The sequence below is a fragment of the Manis javanica genome, chromosome 11 (assembly GCF_040802235.1).
Source record: "Manis javanica isolate MJ-LG chromosome 11, MJ_LKY, whole genome shotgun sequence".
Taxonomy (NCBI): Eukaryota; Metazoa; Chordata; class Mammalia; order Pholidota; family Manidae; genus Manis; species Manis javanica.
The window spans coordinates 77,664,177-77,683,299 of record NC_133166.1 but is presented as its reverse complement, the minus strand read 5'-3'; the positions used below and the strand labels follow the sequence as shown (position 1 = coordinate 77,683,299).

Sequence of the window (19,123 nt, the reverse complement as noted above, 5' to 3'; positions counted from 1 at the left end):
ACAAACCCCATTACAGTACTGTCCATCAGTGTAGTAAGACGCTGTAGAATCACAACTTGTCTTCTCTGTGTTGCACAGTCCTCCCCGTGCCCCCGCCCCACATTATACATGCTTATCGTAATGTCCCCTTTCTTTTTCCCCACCCTTATCCCTCCCTTCCCTCCCTTTCTCCCCAGTCCCTTTCCCTTTGGTAACTGTTAGTCCATTCTCAGGTTCTATGATTCTGCTGCTGTTTTGTTCCTTCAGTCTTTCTTTATTCCTATAGTCTTTGGGTTTGAGGTGAGTCTCTTGTAAGCAGCATAGAGATGGGTCTTGCTTTTTTATCCATTCTATTACTCTGTGTCTTTTGATTGGTGCATTCAGTCCATTTACATTTAGGGTGATTATTGAAAGATATGTACTTATTGCCATTGCAGACTTTAGATTCGTGCTTACCAAAGGTTCAAGGTTAGCTTCTTCAGTACCTTACTGTCTAACTTAACTCGCTTATTGAGCTATTTTAAACACTGTCTGGTCATTCTTTATTTTTCTTCCTTCTTATTCCTCCTCCTCCATTCTTTATATGTTGGTTGTTTTATTCTGTGCTCTTTTGTGCTTCCTTTAACAGCTTTTGTGGGTAGTTGATTTTATTTTTTGCCTTTAGTTAGTATTTAGTTGGTCTGCTTTCTTTGCTGTGATTTTATTTTCTCTGGTGACATCTATTTAGTCTTAGGAGTGCTCCCATCTAGAGAAGTCCCTCTAAAATACCCTGTAGAGGTGGTTTGTGGGAGGCAAATTCCCTCAACTTTTGCTTGTCTGGGAATTGTTTAATCCCTCCTTCATATTTAAATGATAGTCATGCTGGATATAGTATTCTTGGTTCAAGGCCCTTCTCTTTCATTGCATTAAATATATCATGCCATTCTCTTCTGGCCTGTAAGTTTTCTGTTGAGAAGTCTGATGATAGCCTGATGGGTTTTCCTTTGTAGGTGACCTTTTTCCTCTCTCTAGCTGCCTTTAAAACTCTGTCCTTGTCCTTGATCTTTGCCATTTTAATTATTATGTGTCTTGGTGTTGTCCTCCTTGGGTCCTTTCTGTTGGGAGTTCTGTACACTTGCATGGTCTGATCGATTATTTCCTCCCCCAGTTTGGGGAAGTTTTCAGCAATTATTTCTTCAAAGACACTTTCTATCCCTTTTTCTCTCTCTTCTTCCTCCCGTACCCCTATAATGAGGATATTGATCCTTTTGGATTGGTCACACAGTTCTCTTAATATTGTTTCATTCCTGGAGATCCTTTTATCTCTCTCTGCATCAGCTTCTATGCATTCCTGTTGTCTGGTTTCTATTCCATCAATGGCCCCTTGCATCTTATCCATTCTGTTTATAAATCCTTCCAGAGACTGTTTCATTTCTGTAATGTCCTTCCGGACATCATCCTGTAGCTCTTGCATATTTCTCTGTAGCTCCATCAGCATGGTTATGAGCTTTATTTTTAATTCTTTTTCAGAAAGACTGGTTAGGTCTATCTCCTTCTCAAGGTTTGCCTCTGTGATCTTGGTCTGTATCAATTTCTTCTGCCTTTTCATGGCGATAGATATATTTGTGGGGAGCTGGTGTATGTGTTGGGTAAGAGAAAGTCCCTTCTTGCCAGTTTGTGGCCTTCCTCTCCTGGGAGAACAGCGGCCTCTAGCGACTTGTGCTGGGCAGCTGCATGCAGACGGGGCTTCTGATCTTGCCCGGCCACTATGGAGTTTAGCTCTGCAGTTGCTGTGGGCGTGGCCTACCTCAGGCTGCTTCTACAATATGGCAGACCCGTGTCAGAGGGGGAACAGGCGGGAGGCTGTTTATCGCAGTGAGGGGCCTCCGAGCTTCGCTGCAGGGGGTTGGGCACCCAGAGTTCCCCAGGATTCCCAGCTGCTGGGCTAAGTGTCCCAGGGCACTTTCATCCAGCTGTGGGGTCCCTGTCCCTTTAAGACTTTCAAAAAGCATTCGCTTTTCTTTTTCCCGGGTGCACCAGCTGCAGGGACCTGCTCACAGTTCTTACTGTCCTGTTTCCCCAGTTTCCAGCACCCCACGGACACACTGTGTGTCTGCGCTCCGCTGCGGCTCGCTAGGGCTGGCTATTTAGCAGTCCTGGGCTCCCTCTCCCTCCCCGCTCTGACTCCTCTCCTCCCACCGGGAGCTGGGGTGAGGGGCGCTCGGGTCCCGCCGGGCTGCGGCTTGTATCTTACCCCCTTCGCCAGGCGCTGGGTTCCCGCAGGTGTGGATGTAGTCTGGCTGTTTTCCTGTGTCTTCTGGTCTCTCTTTTAGGATTAGTTGTATTTGTTGTATTTTCAAAGATATATATGGTTTTGGGAGGAGATTTCCACTGCTCTACTCATGCCACCATCTTGGTTCTTCTCTCTGTTCATATGCTTTTTGCATTTGTCATTTCAGAGCCTAAAGAGTGAACAGACACACTTAACTGTAAAATCACTAATACTATCAGTTGTGGGCAATGACTGGATACCAGTCTCAGTTTCTCTGTAATCATCACAGTGCTGCAGTGCTAGCATCACACAGGCACCGGCTACCCTTTCTAGCAAGTCTGTCCCCTCGCAAGCAGTTGGCCTACGTCAGTCCTGTTTTTGATTCAGCTTTTCCTGCTACGCTAAGCTCATCTCAATAATTTCTACCCAGGAAAATTACTTCTCCTGCCACCCAACCCTCCAATTAAGTATGCTTTGCTATGAGACGTATCATTTAGATTTTTATTAATTTAAACATTTTGTGTCAACAGAAGGTAGATCATTATTAACTGGTGCAGTGTGGCGTTGCACAAAATGTATTCATGTCATGGAAAAGTAATTAACTTGCTCATCCCATTGCCGAGCAGATGTGTAACTGAATCAGAACTGGGGCCCAGGGGGACTGCAGGACATTTATTTATTTAAGTCATTAAATTGTTGACTCAGAGACTTCATTGCAAGCTTCCCAAACTTGGTTCTGTTTTTTCATCTCTGCATTTCCCTCTTCCCCACTATGGGTGAAAATAGGTTTAGAACCATTGCCCAAAATTACAAATTCATTTTTGGCCTAGTGTAGTCACTTTGAGCTGTGGGTGGGCTGGCTCTCTGGAAGATGAGAGAAAGGTTTGAAGAGTAAAAGTCAGAACATGTGAGGCACACAGGATTTCTGTTATTGAAAACCTGGGGAAGTCAACCTAGAACCATGTACCCCGCAAAAATATTCCTTAAAGGAATACTCATACAAACAAAAGCCGAGAAAGTTTGCCAAGAACACACCTGCACTGAAGGACATTCTAAAGGAAATATTTCAGATAGAAAAAAAGGGATCATTGTAAGGTCTGAGATCCCAAAAGGAAAGATGGCCAAAGAGTGGTAAATATAAATCTAAAGAGTAAATCTAAAACTTTAATTGTATAGGACAACAATAACGTATGAAGAATTTAAAACGACGAACTAAAATATGTAACTATAACGTACAGATCAGGATATCCTCAGAGCCAGGTTTTGTATTATTCAGGAAGAGAATAAAGATTTTCATTAATGTTAAAAAAGAAAAGAAAACCTGGGGAAGGTTTAGCAGCAGCTGTCTGGGGCATCAGGGGCTGAGTTAATAAACCAATGCATGTTTGCAACACGCATGCCAGACCGGGTTCAAGTCAAGAACTGACCCCACACCATTACCACTCCTTCCCTTCCCATATCAACCCTAAGTCCATAAGCATTTCTTCAGCACCGTTCTCTCTTGCCTGAACTGCTGCAAGACTGTCCTGATGGCCTGTCTGTCTCTTCCTGCTGCTCTCAGTGTTAAGTTTTGAATGGAAGCCAGAAGGAGGTTCAGGAGGGACCTGACCAGCAGCTTCCCGTGCACGTGGAAGAGCAGATGCAGGTTCATGACTGTCTTTGCAAGTTCTTTGACTACCCCAGGGTATAATTCATCTGGAACTAAATGTGAACTTCCCTGAAATACATTGTTCTACTCTGTCCTGTTTTACAATTTCTTTAGGGAGGAAGGAAAGGGGAAAACCAAGAATCAAGTAGCTGTGTTCTTTCTGGATCTACTGATCTTTTGTCACTTGCTCCTTGCAGTAAATCCACCTTTTCTGTGCCGTCTTCCTTGCTCTAGAAGTGGATAAAAGAAATGTGAGCTTAAGTGACTATCAATCTTCCAAACTCGGTTTTCCAATCATTTACTGATGACTATGTCCTTGTAATCAAGACTGAAGCTGCTTTGTTACAAAACAAAAACCAAAAACACATGAGAAGTGGAGAGATGGGCAAGCAGTTCTAAAATCTGTTAACAGCATTGTGAAACCTAGTCTCCAGAAGTGTCACGAGACTTCCTGGAGGCCATACAAATATGCATCCGTTCCATAGGCTGAACTGTAGCTGGAGAAAAGAAGTCATTTGCTCCCTTGAAAATCTCACCAAGTCTGGCTGGCTTCCTCTCCTCCTCTGTCTAATCTCCCGTTTGCTTCAACTCCCTTTCTGCCGTCTGTGCGCCCTGATCCCCAACCAGGGTGGATTCAATGGTGTGCTCCTGCTGTTCCGGCACCTGTAATGCAGAGCAGTGCTGGTGAAAATCCCAGGACCCTTCAGAGGACCCTGCGGCAGTCAGGGGCCTTCCTTGGCAGGGCCCCCACCTTGCCCAGTTGTCCTGCATGTCCTCAGGTGACCCCTTCCTCACTCTCCTCCAGTGTTCCCAGTCTTCACTACTGCTCCATCCCCCCAGCCCCTGCTCACCCTTGATTTCAAGTAGATACAGAAAAAATAAAACCCGTCAGGCATTCTACCCCTGAGCTCCTCGCCGCACTGCCGTCCTGCTGTATCTGCTCCTGTCCTTCTCTGTCTGCCTCTTGCAGCAGAGCAGATGAGCCCCTTCTACCACCACCTGTGCTTGTGACTCCCCCCCAGCCACTTCCTCTCTCTTGTGGGCAGCCCTTCCCTTTCCTGACTCTTTCCCTGTAGCATAAACAGGCTCATGACATTCCCATTATTACAACACAACCTTGGCTTTTGCCTCTAGCCACTGTTTCCATTTCTTCAGTTCCTGAAATAAAGAGTCATCTGTATACTTAAGGCCCTGTCTCTTCTCTTAACTCCACGGACAGGCTTCCACCATCGACACCTGCTGAAGCCATCTCTCTCCGATGTCATCAGTGAGCCCCTGATTCCACATCTGGTGGCCTGGTTCAGTCTCTTCCCACCTGACCCCTTGGTGGCAGTGCCCGCCATGGATTCCTCCATTTCTTACCCGGCTTGGCGTCTGTATGTTCCTCTACTTCTCCCCCTTTGCTCCTGAAATGTTGGGGTTCTCCCAGACTGGGTGATTTGCTCCACTCTCCCACCTTCATGTTCCACCCACATGACAGTGACTTCCAAAAGCTCTTTCTCATCTTTGCTTGTCTTCTGGGTCCATATCCTATTTCCAGCTCTCTGTGGGACAGCCCTATGTGGACTTCCTGTGAGCATCTCATAGCCAACATGTGCAAAGGAACCTTGCCTTTCCTGAACATCCTTCTATACCCCTGTCCCCTACCCCCACCCGCCGCAGCCTCACAATGTCCTCAGTCACCGAAGGCAGGTGCTTGGCAGTCCCTCTAGCATCCTCTCTGCCAACCACCTGTGCCCCCGCCATCATCTTCCCCAGCTCTCTGGATTGGTCCCTTCTTCTGTGTCTCTGTCCCTAAGGCCATTGCCTTATTCAGGCTGGTGTCAGCACTCTCTGGGCTTTGCAGCATCTCCCTAAGTGGTCTTCCTGCCTTCATTCCCTCTGCCTGTCAGTGTATTTTCCATGTCAATATTTCAACATTTGTAAGTGGTTATGCTTACAATCTTCCGTGTCTCAGTGCTCCCCATGCAGGACCAGTGTCTCCTGTTTATCTGGCCCCTGCCCTGCTCTTCACCCTCATCTCTGCCCTCTCCTCTCTCTCCTTTCCCTCCATTAACACCTAATTCAGCCTCCCGTTTTCAGTGTGAACATATTGTAAAGTAGTTCTCCAGGTTACACTCCCACAAGCTGCAAAAAAATAAAAATAAAAACTCCAAGCAGCAAATAACAGCAGAGGCAGAGCAGGGAGGGCCAAGGTGTGCCGCCCGCCTCGCCTCATGCCCCTGCCGCGCAAGCCACCAGGAATTCAGGGGTGCATCTCCTCCCTACCTTCGCCATCTGTGCCCCTCCGTTCTCTCCTGCTCTTCTGCTGGAGGCTAATACTTCCATCACCTTCAAGCCTGAACTCAGGCCTTGTCTTCTCTATTACACCTACCCCAAATTCAGGTTGGACAAACGGTCCTGCCCCTTTGCCCACAGAGCCCCTGCGCTTACCTTTCTCTTATCACATGTGATGTTTAGAAATGACAGGCTTACGTGGCTCTCAGTGCCTGGAGTGAGCCCCCTCAGGGATAAGCCATGTCTCGTCCATGCCTTGCAGCCAGCCCCATGCCTAGCTCCGGGCACACTGGGAAGAGGTGGCATGTACTGAATTAAGGAGAGTCTGAAGGGCACGATGATTCATCGTGCTATGGACTTGGTCACTTTTTGTGTCTGTTCTAAATAATTTGTGCAGAAGCAGGACAACATGGGATGCACAATTGTAGATTAAGCAGATGAGGAAAAAATCTTAAACCACTGAGGCCTTGCAGGACATCTTAATCGCAAAAGGTTGACAGTGTGATCATGGAGATCAGACGTGACCAACTGAGGTGGCAAAAAGTAAGCTGGTGGCCCTTGGTCCCGACTGTGCAGTAGAGTAAGCCAGGAGCTTATGGAAACACAGGTACCTGCCTGCTCCCAGGAGATTGTGCTGTCATTTGCCTAGATGGGGCTTGGGCCTCTTTTTTTTTTTAATTCTCGAAGTGATATACCCACTGCATGGGACCTGACAGCAGAAAAGAGAACCCGAGGTGGAGGAAAGTCATAGAGCTCAGGATCCCTCCAACCATGGTCCTGGCTTGGATGCGGGTATGGGGGCACATCAGGGTATCTGTGTGAGGTACATCGCTGGGAGGCCGGGGAGGAAGTCTGCGGTTGGTAGCCTCCTAGAGTGAAGGCCTCCAGTGTGTAAACAGTAGGCATGTCCCAAGCAGTTCAGCTCCCATTGGTGAAGGTTTTCTTCTATGGTAAACTCTCTGATATTCTGTCTACTCCTGCACAGAGCAAGAGGGATTTTCTTACGTGTTGACATCCAGAAAAGAAATCCTTACATATTCTAATTGATTATGAGCATCAACCAATATTAGAATCTTACTTTCAAGCAATCTAGAAAGTTAAACAGTAAAACAGAAATGTTAAAGGAAAACAGTTGGGGCCAAATACTTGTGACCCACAGAATTTGACTCAAAAAGAAAATAAACACTGAGTAAGAGGTAGTGATGCCATAAATGGCTGGCACCACAGCATTCCCTGGGGAAGGGGTATGAGAAGAGAGAATTATGCCCCTTTGTACACCCAAAAGGCTGTTTGGGACATCCAGAATTTGCTAAGGACCTTGCCTGACATCAATACACAGATTATGCCTGAACCTAGATGCTTGGGGCAGATTTGAGACTTCTGTTGCCAGCGTGCCGGGTCCTAATGAAAGATGCCTGTGAGGTGGCGGCTCAGAGAACAGCCTCTCAGAAGCGGGGGTCCTCTGAGTGCACACTTGAGTGTATGTTTCCAGTCCTCCCCGCTGTCTCCAGCCGGCCCCCCGTGAGTCACTTGCCCCTCCCTATACTTCTTACTCTTCTGTGCAGTGGGGACACCTTTGATTATCATCTGGTAATGTTTATGAAGCTCCACCAGACTTTGTCTGAAAGGCTCTGTTAACAGTAAAGCATGCTTGAGTTATGAGATGGTTACCAGAGAATGGAGGTGGGGGCTGGGTGCCAAACATGGCCAGTGCTTTTATCTTTGACATTGTAAAGTGGTCCCCGGGCCAAGGGCCAGATTGGAGTTTACTGGAATATAAAATGCAGACATGTGCTTTCTGGGGTGCTGGGGGAAAGCTGGCTGTGCACTCAGCTTGCACAGGAGCAGACTTGCCAGGAAGAGCATCTGAGTCCTGGGGATTCTGTGCAGGGTCTTACGGGTATGAAGTGGGGCAAAAGCAAGCTGAACATGAGATTTGGTCCCTCCTCTCCTTCCCTCCCAGACCCTAGAAGGAGTGGAGTGGTCTCCGTCCCAGGCCTTCAGTCCAGGGAATTGCCCTCTGGAATGACCCTCCCACCCCCAGCTTCCCAGAACAGAGCTCCTTGTGAAATAATTCACAGACTACAGAATTGTTTTAGAATAGCTGGAGGAACACTGGTTTTTCTCCACTGAGAGACACATGCAATTCTGGGCTCTTTCTTTTTGAAAATATGACTGAGATATTAGAGCTAGTTATCCCCCTCCAGGTGGGACATATTCCTTTGGAACCTTTTGTTTGTTTTGGCATATGGTCTGGGGGGTTCAGTGATGCCTTACAAGAGCTGGTGAATTTGTGCAAGCTCATTCTGGAAAGGTAAGGGCAGCTGTTGGAAGTTGCATTAGCTTGTGTTAAGGGACAGAGTCTGATGTCACATAAAATGATTTCCTGTGGTTACCCTTATGAATGCCTCCTTAAAAAGCATGTCTAGACTTCTGTCCAGGACTCATTATCTGAAATTGTTAGCATGGACCCAAACTGAAATATTCCCTTGGTTTGGGACCACAGATTAAATAATTTGATGTGCTTTGCTTGCTTTAGCAGATAAGCAAATGCCATGTTTGCTTTGGACTGCCCATGTGACTTTGGAATGGTGCCCACTGTAATCATTATACACACAAATGTGAAAGGGACTGTGGGAACTCAAAAATCACTGTCAAATTCTTGGATTGGCAGAGCGCAGTCCTGGGGTGGGTACAGTCTCTGTGCCGTCCCTTGCACGCTCCCAGTGCTCTGACTAGGGAATTCCATATGTAAGAAACTCCACTTTAGAATGAAGGGGAGAAAACAGAATGAAGGTATTGCACAACCACAAATCCCCAGGTCTCTCCCATCAAAATATCAAGTCTCTCTACATGCAAAGCGGATGCCGTAGACAAGGTGATTAATGGAGGGCAATGAGTAGTTTCATCTCCATGGTAACCTTAATCAAGTTCTCACCTGCAGAAGCTGAGCCATGGGGCAATGTTAGCCTCTGGGTCTCCCCACCGGCCCATGGTGGAGTGGGAAGGGGCACTAGCCCCCTTATTTCCACGGTCATGTTGCTGCCCGTCACACACTCCTGCATGCACAAGCCAGATAATGCTGCTGTTCATCCTATTTTTAGACATCTCTGGAGGTTCCTGTAACCTTCACTACCGGAGCCCTGCACCTTCTATCTAACTCGAATTTTCCTCTCAATCTACAGAGGAGAGTAAACACAGCAGTTCCCAAGGAAGAACCTTAGAAGAGATAATGATGTGGCAGGTTGGAGGGGGTGAGAACTGTGGTCTGGGCCTCTGTTAAAGCAAAACCTACCCTGAAATTTGAGGGTATCCTGTATCTTAATGACCCTTGCCATCAGAACAATTTTTCCTGTTACATCATTGCATTTTCCCAGTCTCAACTCCCCTGGCTTGTGGTGCGTACAGGACTCTGCTAGGAGTTGTGAGTTCGCAGCAACACCAGCTATCCATTCGCTAGTCTCTGTACAGCTGGGCAGGGAACTCGCCAGGAGTGCTTCTGTGAGCTGAGCCTGTTGCCTTGTGCTTCCTACTGTGCCCATGCTGAGCTCTCAGGAGCCAGACTGCCCAGGATGGGAGGAGCATGCAAGGAGACACTTCCTTAAATGTCTTCACGTGATTTTTAACCACCGCTGTATCGCAGCTTCTCAGAAGCACTGCTGACACAGGTAGGGTCTCACATGGCCCCACGTGTGTGGATGCCAACTGTTTTTTATTTCCTCTAAATTCAGCTGAATGAGCTTCTTTCTCTGAGAAGGAGTTTTAGTCGTGGGATAGGAGTACTCAGCACAGAGGGAGGGAAGGCGCTGAGCTTGGAGCTGGAAAGGCCTTTGGTGCCTCTAGATGGTCTAAGGCCACATACTCCAGGCTGTTGTCACTTTCCTGGAAGCCATGAAGGGGATGTTCCCCTTCCTTCCTGCAATTCTGCATACCTGGTGATTTAACCTTCAAACTGCAGGTAGTTCCAGCGAGTAACCTCGTGGAAACTCGTGGCTGCAGTCAAGTCCTGATTTTGCTGACAAATAGAGTTAGATGGGTGCTGGCAAATGCTGACAGCTGCAGTGGGGATGGAAGGTTACATGGTAGGGAAGTGGACAGTGCTGCTGAGGCTCAGCTCAATTCAAGAGTCCTCCTCAGTCAGAGCATTTGTTCAGGGTGGGGTCAGTGGCCCTAACCCCTGTGATCAGGAGTCAACTGTGAATGAAAAAAATAGCCTTGGCAAGGGAATTTTATTTACTCTGTAGACTGATAATAGCACCTGGATGACATCTGTTAGTCTGCATCACAATTACACCCTGTGGATAAAATGAGAGTTTCTGTGGCCAGGATTCTCTCCTGGCCCTAGTTGGCTAGCTCAGTACACATGTGTGGGCAATATGTTGCTACTGACTCTATATAAGCAGCTCTGCCCAGTGCTCTGAGTGACATGGTGGCACTGCTGCAGGAGAGCAGAGACTGGAGTGGTGGCAGCACCGAGGACAGAGGCCCAGAGGCAGAGAACAGCTTGCTGCATGCAAACTCACTCTGAGTGAACAGGATTTTACTGACTGACCTGCCACCTGGAAATAAAGTTGGGTATAACCCTTTCACCCCAAGAATGTTTTACTGTCATTTTCTTTGGTCACATTGAATCCATAGCGAGCTTGCCGGGGGCTGAAACCCGTTGGCAAGACACACCCATTGCTACAATTGCCGTGGGCATAGGGGATTGTGCCTGTGGAGAACAAATGCCCTTTGGTCTGGTCTTGGTGGGTGAGAGCACTTTGTCTCCCTGACTCAGTGGAGCCTTCCGGGCAGGGAATGGGATATGCAGAGATGTGGGCACATGCTGGGTTCTTGCTACACTGTGATTTGTTCCTTCCCCCATTAGGATAAGACTGTTTTTCTCCCTCCCACCAAACCAAGCAAGCTCCAGTCAGAGCCCTAGTGGCCTCCTCCCCTCTGTGGTGGGAATTCAAACTGAGACCACTGCGCCGTTCATGACATTAGTGCTTCCAGAGGGTGCAAAGGAAAGGTGGGGGGTGCATCTCCTCAGATAACTATTACCACTCAAGAAATGTAGCTTCAGGGAGGTTAAATAGCTCACCAAGGTCACACAGCTGGGTTGGGGATTCAGTCCACATTTTATGACCCTAAATCCAGAGTTTCTCTCACTAAGTTCTCATTATGATGTACAGTTGCTTGTTAATTGCTCATTAGAAGATTCTGCAAGTTGAACATGCTTCATGTCGAGAACATGCCTGCCTTCCCTTCTTCTCCAGTCCCCAATACCCGCTGACTGGTTTGTGGTTGATACGATAACAGTCAATGCTCTATTTTTAACCACTGTTTTTCCACTTTATGAAAGAACCACTTTTTCCCTCAAGTTAAATCTGAACTGCTTTCAATTGTTTCACCAAAGGAAGTGGAAATTGGTTCCAGCAGAGATGTTTCCTGGGTATTACAAAGGTTTTGAATGATGTTGTGTATTCATCTATTAGTCCCAGTATATTATCCATGAACCAGAATACCTCAGCCAAAGGCATTGAAAATTAAACGTTATTTCCCTCATGATTGTGAATTTCAAGACTTCCCCATCTCTTTCCTAAGTGCAGACACCATATTTAAACCTCATTCTGCTTAAAAACAAAATAGAACACAAAAAACCTCTCCTTTTAAGACACTAGAATTATTGAATTACCGGAAAAGTTTGTGAGTGTTCAGTAATTTTATTTCCCCATCCTCTACTCATCTCTCCCCAATCCAATTTAATTAGAGTTTGCAGGAGGATTGGATAACAGGAAGTACTGGAAAGAAGATTGCCTTTCTCCTTTTCCTTTTAATGTGAACCATCTGAAATTAGCCCAGTGTAAGAGTTTCAACATCAAACACTTATGAGCCAAGTGAACACATGTGTTTAAGTGTTCCAGATACAAAGTCTATCTGGATGGCTGCATCTGATGTTTGCTCCTGATAGAGCCAATGGTCACTTTCCCAAAGATATGCTCAGCCAGTCTTGCTGGATTCCCACCTTACCTGACTGAAGAAATTCAGATTTCTAATTCATGGTACCTGCTGGCATCTTGTAGGGATGCTTCCTACCCTGAAACCCAAAGGAAGCATTTGGCCAATTGAATGTAATTGTGTTGAGTGGCACCCTTCTTTATAATGGAGAGATTATATCATATCATCTGATATACCTATTTTTTTACAGTTAAGGGAGTGATGCTAGGGTGTTGATTTAGCAGCTATGTGTGATGGCCTTACTGATCCATCCAGGGATGGATCAGGGCATGGGCCTCGGGCTGAGAGGCAACAGGAGGCTCAGGATGATGTTGGAGGTAGAAGCCAGGAGGTTCATCAGAGCCCACTCTCAAATGGCCTTGCTGTTGTCAGAGCTAGAATGTCCTGAGCTAGAGTGGGATTTCTTAAGCTGTGGGGAGAGGTCATGTTTAGGTCCTAGACTGATACTGGGGCATTTGGCAAATACCAACAGCTATAGTGGGAACATACCCTTTTCCAACATAATTATGTTAGAAACAAGTCAAGAAAGAAATACGGTGTGAAAAAGAACCTTTTATTTCCATGGGTGGGATTCTCCTTCTTACTTTTGTGGGATTAAAGTATTTGATTCTTGTAGCACTGTCACTCGTGGATTATAGGTCACTCCTCTGTCTCTGTTCATTTACTCTGTTAGCAAACCTTTTCTGAGTAACACACCACCCTGGCTCTGGGGATATAGATATGGTTAGTCATGGTTCCTCATGGGGAGAGAGGCTACCTGGGGACACAGGTCGATCATTGGTGACAGCTTGGTGCTAAGAGAGAGGCACGCACACTGACCAGGGTGGCTCTGGAGGGTTGTGCTCACTCAGAGGGCAGACTTAGAGAAGATTTTCTGTTACAGTATATTTGAGGTGACATCCTAATGGCACAAATGGGAAGAAAGCTGAGGAAGTAGGTGCAGTGGCGACCCCAGGAAGGAGTCGGAGGCTGCGACCCAGGTTGACAGAATCCAAAGGGAAAGGGTACTGTTTGGAAGAGTAGGTATCGCAGGGGTAAGACAGAGCCAGGAGTGGGCCAGACTTAGGGAGGGGTGCCGAGAGCAAAGAATGAGGGCAGACGTGCAGGAAAAATAGAGGATCTGCTTACTAGACAGAACAGATATTTAATAAATGATAATTCATGCTTTTGTTGGGAATTGCTTTTTGAGTTAGAGGGATTATCTATTTTTTTTTTTTGCATTTTATATTTATTAAGACTTTCCCAGTATGTCACAAAATAACCTTCTAGATGGATCTTTTAAAAATTTCTATGGCACATCAGCAGAGTAACAGGAAAAAGATAACATAAATTGTTCCTCATACACTTTTCATTTTAATCCTTTTCACTTAGGGCTTACGTTGGGTGCTTCAGTTCTTGCTTCGGGGGAAATATTTTAATGCATACTGATAACTAACAAAACTGCATATTAATTAAATTACAGATGAATACTGGCCTACTACATTTCCTAGCTAAATTAATCAAATAAACTAAATCAACAGTATTTTCACTTAATTATCAGAACACATTTGTCAAGGAGTAAATCAATTTCTTTTAAACCATTTTTGGTGAGATGAAGAACTAATATTATTATTGGTTTAACTTAACTGTAAGCCTCAGTAAAATCATTACAGGTAGTCAAGTGAAGAAGAACACGTAAAACTGAACCATTTGGCTTGTGACTCTGTGATGAGCATAATAACGATCCCCTCATGACAGAGTCTAGTTGCACCATCTTCCTTTTGAGTTCCTGCTACCATCTGGTATTTATGGAAAGCATGGCTGGGAAGGTCCCGGGAAGGATACCACCAGTGCCTTGCAATATCACACAATCTTTCACCAGCTCTCCCATGATGCAACCCACTGACCAGATATCAACGTTCTCTTTGTAGCCCATGCCCAGGATGACTTCAGGTGCCTGATAATAGCACGTTACCACATAGGGGGTCATCATGAAGTTGGTGGACGCTGTCTGGGCCAGGCTGAAGTCAAGGATCTTAAGTGTGCAGCCTGATTTTACTATGATGTTGCTAGGCTTCAAATGTCTGTGAATTATACCAGCTGAATGCAGATGTTTAATACCACAGAGCATCTGGTAAAGAAGATAGAACATTCTTTCATGGTGCAATTCCATATGAATAACCTGACATAAGTTAGCATTCATTAATTCCACAACCAAATACAGATCTTGAAATTCTTCTAGAGTTTTTTGTGGTGTAAACACATTGAAAAAACTAATTATATTTTTACAATTGACACATTTTAAGAGGACGAGTTCACAATAAGCTCTCTTTGCATGAGTTTGATTCTGAAAAGGACGGCTTGGTTTTTTGACTGCAACATTTATTCCAAGAACTGTATCAAAAGCAGCACAAACAATTCCCCGGGCCCAGAGCCAATCGGTTTCAACTGCTGGTAACGTTTCAGGACAGTGAAAGCTGAGTCTGCCACTTGCATACTGTAAAACTGTCGCATTTGCTGTCACTCATAATGTGGTGTCATCCAATGTACCAAAGAGCTGGTACCGTCGTCAGAGAGTCCTCGCCTCCCTGCAGCCGCGCCAGGGACGGCGGGCGGGCGGGTGGACCGGCGGCGCTGCGCGCTGGCCGCTCGCGGCTCCGCTGCCCCGGGCTCGGCCGGCCGCCCCACCTCGCTCCGCGCCTCCGCCGCAATGGGTGTGAGGGGCGCCCGGACGCTGCGACCCTTTCGGTCTGGCTCCCTGCTCCGCCGCTGCCACCTCCCCGTTTGGTTCATTTTTTAAAAGTTCTATTTTCCGGTTTACTAATTCTTTCTTCAGCTGTGACTAATCTTTTATTTATTCCATCTAGTAACTTTATATTACAATTATTTTCATTACTGTTTTATCATTGGTTGTTTAGCCAATCTAACTAGTCAATAATAAACTCTCTTGTTCCTTCCTTATATTTTAAATTACCTTTTATGTTTTTAAAAACATATTAAACATATTTATTTTATACACTGTAACTGAAAATTCCAATAACAGTTATCTTTACAGGCTTAAATCGTTTTTGATAACTTGTTTCTTTGTGTGTTCAGTGACTTTGTATTTTCATGGTTCATGCAACTATAGCTATAGGAATTATTTGAGGCCAAAGAGGTTTTACATTAAGCTTGGCTAGGTTCCCAGGAGTACTGTACCAACTTGGGACCAAGTTTTTAAATAAATTTTTGTCTTGGAATTTCTTTGGCCACTCATGTGGTATAGATTCTGGACCCAAACTTGTGTGAGTACAGGCTTATTATTTTGAATTATCAGAGAGGAATTTTCCCCCACTACACCCAGAACCAAGGAGAAAGACTTTATCCTTACTGTTTCCCTCTATGGGGAGCTTTTTTTTAAAGTTCACTCTCTGGGGGTGTTACTCTTTGAGTATTCTGACTTTATATGTGTGTTGGATAGTTTTCCATTCCAATTTTCTCTGCTCAAATCTATATTTTGTCTTCTGTCCTTACTTATGGTCCTTTAAACTGGTTCCAGGCCACAAGTACTGGCATAGCCAACAAATTGGGATTATTTCAAATATATAGATTAATATGGAAGTAACTTATTTATGACATCAAATTTTCCTGTTTATGAATGTTCTATATCTCCCATTTATTTAGGCTCTCTGTAAGATCTTCACATATGATTTTATAATTTTGGATTGTGCACATATTTTATTATTTATTGCTAGGTGCATTTGTTTCATTTTAAAGATTACATTTTTTAACTTTTCATTGTTGGTTATGGAAATTCAACTGATTTTTTTTTTTTTAGATGGTCTAAAAATGTCTTTATTTTGTTTTCATTTTTTTTTTTTTTTGAGAGGCCATCTCTCATATTTATTGATCAAATGGTTGTTAACAACAATAAAATTCAGTATAGGGGGGTCAACGCTCAATGTACAATCATTAATCCATCTCAAGCCTAATTCTCGTCAGTCTCCAATCTTCTGAAGCATAACGAACAAGTTCTTACATGGTGAACGAATTCTTACATAGTGAATAAATTCTTACATGGTGAACAGTACAAGGGCAGTCATCACAGAAACTTTCGGTTTTGATCATGCAATATGACCTATAAACAATCAGGTCAAATATGAATATTCGTTTCATTTTTGTACTTGGTTTATATGTTGATCCCACATTTCTCCTATTATTATTATTATTTTTATTTTTAATAAAATGCTGAAGTGGTAAGTAGATGCAAGATAAAGGTAGAAAACATAGTTTAGTGCTATAAGAAGGCAAATGTAGATGATCAGATGATCAGGTGTGTGCCTATGGACTAAGTATTAATCCAGGCTAGACAAGGGCAGCAAGACATCCACGGATGCAGAAGATTTCTCTCAAAGCAGGGGGGGTGAGGTTCTGAGCCTCACCTCTGTTGATCCCCAAATTCTCACCTGATGGCCCCCTGCGACTGTGCCTGTCTTAGGTTGTTCCTCCCTTGAGGAATCTTACCCGTCTCTGGCTAACCAGTCATCTTCCGGGGCCATACAGGGAAATGTAAAGTTGGTAAGTGAGAGAGAAGCCATATTGTTTGCAAAGGTTAGCTTTTTACTTCTTTGCAGATTTATGCCCTGTGGCTTCTATGCCCAGCACTTGTCTCGAGGTATCTTTACCACCTGGAGGAATTATGATACTCGGTAAATTCGATATGAGGCACGAATTCTATTTAAGGGTTGTAATTAGGAAGGAAGAAGAAAAGCTATAGATGTAGCATATGAAGGAAACTTGGGAGGATTGATTATTTCTTTGACATATCTTCTTGTAGAGTACCTTAAGTATGTATAGGTTTTAAACTACTAACTAATTTGTACACACATATTAACATAATAGGAATACGGTGACATAAACAAAGCAAATCTATAATTACCATCCATCTCCAGTGAAGCCAAGAAAACCATTTAGGCACCCTAGGCATTTGTGAAAATTTATCTATGATATGATGGATATTGTCCAACTGTACTTGAACCATCAGACAAATTAAAGCAGCCCATTTCTGGGATCTGTTCACATCCCATAAGTTCTTTTAACCATAGATAGTCTATAGTCATGAGATTTTGGAGTGCTACAACTTGCACCCCTCCCAGCTCCTGGTTGAGTTCCAACAGTACAGATCCGGTCAAATTCGTTGTCTCACTGTATGCACATGCCAGCCTAGACATCTCCCTCCTCATTCTTATGGCAAGTCCAGGAGACGGTGGGCTGGATGCAGCCACAACCGCAGCATCGTCCGGATCCCTGTGGAGGCTTTTTGATGATCATCCCCCGGCACAAGTCCTCCAGAGAGTGCTGATGCCGGAAGCTCCTCCTCATATCGTATCTTAGTTCATTTTCTGGGTATCCAAGCTAGGCCTTGATCTTCTGCGTAGAAACAAACAGACCCTTTGCCCACACTTTGACATGCCCTCTATACCACTGTGCAGAACTCATTGGAGGTCAGCACACAGTAACTGCTTTTTTTTTTTTTTTAATTAACAGAAAGGAATATTATCAGAAAAGAGTACCTCCTTAGCTGATCATCTGACACCCTTTAAGTGATCAACATTAAGGATATTTAAAGCATGCGTTGATCTTTGATTTACCAATAGTTTTATCCTGTTAAGGAGTAATCCCCCTTTTCTTTCTTTCTTTCTTTTTTTTTTTTTTTTTAATTTTTAATCTACACTTACATGAAGAATACTATGTTTACTATGCTCTCCCCTATATCAGGTCCCCCCTAACAACCACATTACGGTTACTGTCCATCAGCTTAGCAAAATGTTGTAGAGTCACTACTTGTCCTCTCTGTGTTGTGCAGCCCACCCTCCCCTTTCTCCCTCCCCCCGATGCATGCTAATCTTAATATCCCCCTTCTTCTTCCCCCCCCTTATCCCTCCCTGCCCACCCATCCTCCCCAGTTCCTTTCCCTTTGGTACCTGTTAGTCCATTTTTGGGTTCTGTAATTCCACTGCTGTTTTGTTCCTTCAGTTTTTCCTTTGTTCCTATACTCCTCAGATGAGTGAAATCATTTGGTATTTCTCTTTCTCCGCTTGGTTTATTTCGCTGAGCATAATACTCTCCAGCTCCATCCATGTTGCTGCAAATGGTTGGATTTTTCCACTTCTTATGGCTGAGTAGTATTCCATTGTGTATATGTACCACATCTTCTTTATCCATTCATCTACAGATGGACATTTAGGTTGCTTCCAATTCTTGGCTATTGTAAATAGTGCTGCGATAAACATAGGAGTGCATCTGTCTTTCTCAAACTTGATTGCTGAGTTCTTAGGGTAAATTCCTAGGAGTGGAATTCCTGGGTCAAATGGTAGGTCTGTTTTGAGCATTTTGATGCACCTCCATACTGCTTTCCACAATGGTTGAACTAATTTACATTCCCACCAGCAGTGTAGGAGGGTTCGCCTTTCTCCACAGCCTCGCCAACATTTGTTGTTGTTTGTCTTTTGGATGGCAGCTATCCTTACTGGTGTGAGGTGATACCTCATTGTAGTTTTAATTTGCATTTCTCTGATAATTAGCGATGTGGAGCATCTTTTCATGTGTCTCTTGGCCATCTGTATTTCTTTTTTGGAGAACTGTCTGTTCAGTTCCTCTGCCCATTTTTTAATTGGGTTATTTGTTTTTTGTTTGTTGAGGCGTGTGAGCTCTTTATATATTCTGGATGTCAAGCCTTTATCGGATCTGTCATTTTCAAATATATTCTCCCATACTGTAGGGTTCCTTTTTGTTCTATTGATGGTGTCTTTCGCTGTACAGAAGCTTTTCAGCTTAATGTAGTCCCACTTGCTCATTTTTGCCGTTGTTTTCCTTGCCCGGGGAGATATGTTCAAGAAGAGATCACTCATGTTTATGTCTAAGAGGTTTTTGCCTATGTTTTTTTCCAAGAGTTTAATGGTTTCATGACTTACATTCAGATCTTTGATCCATTTTGAGTTTACCTT

The 19,123-nt window shown here is 44.5% G+C and overlaps 1 protein-coding gene and 1 pseudogene across 5 annotated transcripts in view; one reads left to right on the top strand and one right to left on the bottom strand.

Moving 5' to 3' along the window:
• Positions 1-19,123, top strand: part of SMYD3 (SET and MYND domain containing 3) — a 780,323-nt gene that overhangs the window by 626,102 nt on the left and 135,098 nt on the right. The window lies entirely within an intron of this gene.
• LOC140844290 (mitogen-activated protein kinase 9 pseudogene) lies at positions 13,504-14,665 on the bottom strand (annotated as a pseudogene).